The following is a 4947-nucleotide window of genomic DNA, read 5'->3' on the forward strand; positions in this document are numbered from 1 at the left end:
GGGCATGGACCTGTGACTCCCACACTAGCCGATGTGGTTCTGTTGACCGGCCTTGACATCTCCTCCCCGGACACACCTTTCCGCCTCTTAGCCGCAACATCGCATCGGCTGGACACGAGAGGAATCGGCGGGTGGAAAGGATTCATCAGATGCAACAAAAGGGCCGGGTCTGTTGAGAATAGGGAGCACACGGCCTTTTTAATGATGTGGTTGGAAAAACATTTCTTTTGCGGAAGAGCCACCGGCCCATCAACCAACACCCAGGCTTTAGCCGAAGCGCTATCAGCAGGAACTCCTGTTCCCCTTGGAAAACACTTGCTAGGGGCGGCCTACCACATGCTCCACCAAATCGGCATCAAACTTTCCAAGGGGGAGCCAATTGGAAATCCAGGCGGACCCTGGTGGTTCATCAATTTGTGGCTGAACCTCTATATGAGCAAGATCTCTCAGCAGAGGGTGGAACACATGATGTTCCCTAACATAGAATCGGCAGAAGATCCCACTGCCCGACGCTGTTGCACATCCTTTGGTGAAGCGGCGTCGGCCTTCCCGGGTTGCCTGTACTCTGCTACAAAAGTGGCCGAGTACTTTCGATGCTTTTACAACGGCTTTAATGAAGATGCAACCGTTTGATTTCCTTATCAGCGGGATGACCCAATCTTCGAACTCCCAACTTGCTTCGACTCGACCACTAGCCGATTCGACGAAGAACTCACCGATGAGTTAATCAAGCCAGGAATCCTGCCAGCCAACTTCTTTTCGGGGAAAGATGCCCCTACATATGAGTTCTACAATCCTTCTGCTGCAGCACGCCAACTCGGCATGGGTCAGCTGCCGATTCAAGTATATTTTGCTGGCCGAGCCAAGTTCAGAGATGGGCTCACAACAGGTCTGGACTACAGTCGGCTGCGAGACCGGATCCCAGATTCCACCACTATTGACCTGAACAACTGGATAGTAGCCCCCTTCGCTGTCCAGCCATGCAAACTTTGGTGGGCCGAATGGAAACAATTCCTCTTCTGCAACTCCGCATCGGCGTACTGCAATCTCCTGGACCCAACCAACATTGACCCAAACGCCGAGGTATTTTCTCTTAGCCGATTTTTATTCTTTTTTCAACGCGACTGAACACTAATGTTTTGCTATTTCTTCAGGCTGAGAATCGTGTCCCTCCAACACACAGCCGGAGTGGTCAGCTAATAGAAGATCATCATCCATACACCGCCTACCCTCTCATCGGCTATGATGCCCCGTCCGTGGACGTGATTGCTGGCCGATCGAAACAAGCACAGAAAAAGGTTACCAAGAAGACTAGTCGCCGAGTCCGAGCCCATATAGAATCGGCAGATCCTCCCACGCTCGCATCGGCAGAGACTTCGGCCGCACCACCTCCTCCAGCTGTCAGAGACATTGACACTCAAGTTGTCGCACAAGCTGGGGCAGCCGCTGCGTCACTACTGTTAGAGGCCGTGCAGGTAAACTTATGTTTAACCCTTCCGATTGTTGTTTAGATACTAATCCCTCTTTTCTTAGACTGCACAGATTACCCCTATGGACACACAACAATCGGCAGCAACCCAATCGGCCATCGACACGCCCCCGCTTCCATCCGTTGAGGTATAACACTATTTCACCGATTCCCCTAGTATTTGAATAATGTGCTTATTTAACCCTCTGACATAGGTCATCGGTACACCAAGCGCCCCTCAACCGCTGGTCCCCTCATAGGAAGCTGGTCCAAGCACAGCGCCAATCATCGTGGAGTCTTCTTCCTCTGATGAACCCATGGCACCAGCCCCCGATCCGAGGATGACGGCTTCCCAGATGCAGCTTGAAGAAATCCGATTCAAAGAGGTAAGAAATCTCTCAACTTTATTTAGCCGATTTGCTATCACCATCAGCTGATTTATTTTTCTTCTTCATTGTTTCCAGGAACAGGACACCTCTGACAACAGCCTCTTCTCTTTTGCGGTCGCCCTCTCTGACGACGAAGAAGTCGCTTCCCGGCAGGTCACCTTGAGCTCCATCCCCGACGTCGTCCGATCCAAGCTTACCAGCATCCGATCTCTTCTTCAAGGAGACATCGGCCGATTGGTAGAAGATGCCTCGCCGATTCGGCAGCTCTTCGGTGACGTCAGCGGACGAGTGCCAGAAGAAGCAGAGGAAACCTTGGCGCCGGCCGCATACATCGAGTCGATGAGGATCCTGGTCTTCAGAGCCCTTTGTCACATGGCCGATCGCGCCAAGCTGGCCAAGACTCGTGAAGAAGAGGATGCGTATAAACGTCAGGCCCAAGAGGTGCACCAACGTATTCATTTTTTGGAGGACTCGCGCCCAGGGATCGTCGGCAAGATAGACCGTCTCAAACGCCGAAGGGCAGAACTCGCCAAGGAGATGGAGCAGGTGACTAAAGCAATAAACGCCGAAGAGAAAAGGCTCTAATAACTCCCCTCCGTAATTGCCGATCTAAAACAGGAGAGGCAGCATTTGGCCCATGAAGCCCTAAAACTCCACCATAGTGCATCAGAAGTCCCCGGATCGGCGGATGATGACCAACGGGTCTTGGACTCTGCCGATCAGATCCGGCGTCGAGCAATTGCGGCCATCGATGCCCTTCTGGGTAATCTGTAAAGGCACTGACTATTTTGTACGAACCTTTAATGACTGCTTTGACCGTCTTTCGTGACGCCTCTTTTATTTATTGCCTTTCTCACTTACGACGGGACGCACCTTTACGCCTCTTTTTCTTATAAATACCGGCCTAAACCCTTCTTCCGAGAGTACCAGTTTGGCTCGGCTTTATTTCCCCAATCTGCTCTCGTCGGCGCAACCTTCTGTCATGTCTTCATCGTCTTCCTCTTCCTCTGTTAACCAGGTGAAAACCTTATCCTTCTTCTCCGTTTAACTCTTTTGAAGGAGATCACTTTTTTAATCTTTCTTTCCTCAGCCTCGATGCCTTAGCCCCGGACTTGAGCGCGCCATCGAGCTTATACACTCTAATGAACCATTGTCGTTGGAGGATAAGGATTTAATCAGGGCTCATCGTGACATACTTCAAGAACATGTCTCTGCTGACGCCCGTCGGGTCTTGGACTTTTTGGACGGCAACACCCACCGGCGACCTCAAGCCGACAGAAGCCATTCGCTCCCTGCAAGAATCGCCCTTGAAGATGCGGCGGCGGGAACTTCGCGCCCGGCCATGGACCGGAGCCACCCTCTCCCCCATCAGGTCGAAGCGGAGGCTTCGATGGAAGAGACAGAAGAAGAGTACATCCGTCGTATGATAGAGTTAGGTCGGGCTGAGAGAGAGCGTAAGAAGAAGAGTGTTTAATTATTATTTTTTTGTTCTAAGGGCGACTTGTACCTTGTCGGCCGTGTAACCCACCGTCCGTACCGAATGAATACATCGGCCGATTTGGACGATTGCATGTTTTTTCTAGACGAACCGTTTTGTATCGGCTGTGTACCGTTGTCTTGTGGTCAATCCTTTATGCTCCGACCCATATACTAGGGTAGTATCTTTTCAGGTATCTTCCGTTCAGAGCCCTAGTAAACTCTTCTCCCTTGATTGTTTCTAAAATATAAGCATTTCCTGGAGCACATCTGCCGATTTTATACGGCCCTTCCCATGTAGGGGACCACTTTCCGAATTTAGGATCTTTCGACCCAATCGGCAATACTAACTTCCAAACCAGGTCCCCTGGGGAAAATTGTTTGACTTTGACCTTCTTATCATACCACCTGGCTACTTTCTTCTTGTTTTCCTCGATGCTTATCAAAGCTCTCAATCGCTGGCCGGCCAAGTCATCAAGTTCCCTTTTCATGAGTGACGAGTAGTCGTCGACCGTTAGCTGGTCTTGGAACGAAATGCGCCTTGACCCCGCCCTTGATTCCCACGGTAGTACTGCATCGTGACCGTACACCAATTGATAAGGGGATAACTTGGTGGCCCCATGACAAGCCATCCTGTATGCCCATAGGGCTTCGGTTAAACATAGGTGCCATTTCTTCGGCTGCTCCTCTATTTTCCTTTTGATTAACTTAATTATCCCTTTGTTGGAGGATTCGGCCTGGCCGTTAGCTTGGGCGTATTTGATCCCCATATCGGCCGTGAATTCTTCAAATTCCCCTGATGTGAACATTGTTCCCTAATCAGTTGTAATAGTCTGGGGAATGCCGAATCGGTAGACGATATGGTCCCTTACGAAGTCGGCCATGGTAGCCGATGTCACGGCTCTTAACGGAATTGCTTCCACCCATTTGGTAAAGTAATCGGTAGCCACCAGAATAAATTTGTGCCCTTTGCTTGATGGGGGGTAAATTTGGCCGATAAGGTCTATCCCCCATCCTCTAAACGGCCACGGCTTGATAATGGGGTTCATGGCCGATGCGGGCGCACGTTGGACATTCCCAAATTTCTGACAATCCTGGCATCCTTTATAATATTTAAAGCAATCTTCGAGGATCGTCGGCCAGTAATACCCATTATTCCTGATCATCCATTTCATCTTATGGGCCGATTGATGGGCTCCACACACCCCTTCATGGATTTCTCCCATCAGAGTCTTAGCCTCCTCCGTTCCCAGACATTTGAGCAGGACGCCGTCAATTGTTCGGTAGAATAAGTCGTCTTCAAGCAGTACGTATTTAGTAGCATGAAAACGCACCCGTCGTTCCACTTTCTTAGATGGATCTTTCAAGTAGTCGGCAATTTCTTTCTGCTAGTCATCGGCCGCGAGTTCCAGAGCCATAGCGCCTAGAATTGGTCGATATCCAGATGCGTGCTGGGCGAGCTTGTTGGCATCCTCGTTGTGATCCCTTGGGATGTGCTCGATTACTGCCGATTTAAATTCTTTTAAGAGCTGCAGGCAATCTTCGTAATAAATTCTTAATACATCGTCCTTGCATTCAGACCTCCCCGTTAATTGATCCACAATAAGCATGGAA

The sequence above is a fragment of the Setaria italica genome, chromosome I (assembly GCF_000263155.2).
Source record: "Setaria italica strain Yugu1 chromosome I, Setaria_italica_v2.0, whole genome shotgun sequence".
Classification (NCBI taxonomy): domain Eukaryota; kingdom Viridiplantae; phylum Streptophyta; class Magnoliopsida; order Poales; family Poaceae; genus Setaria; species Setaria italica.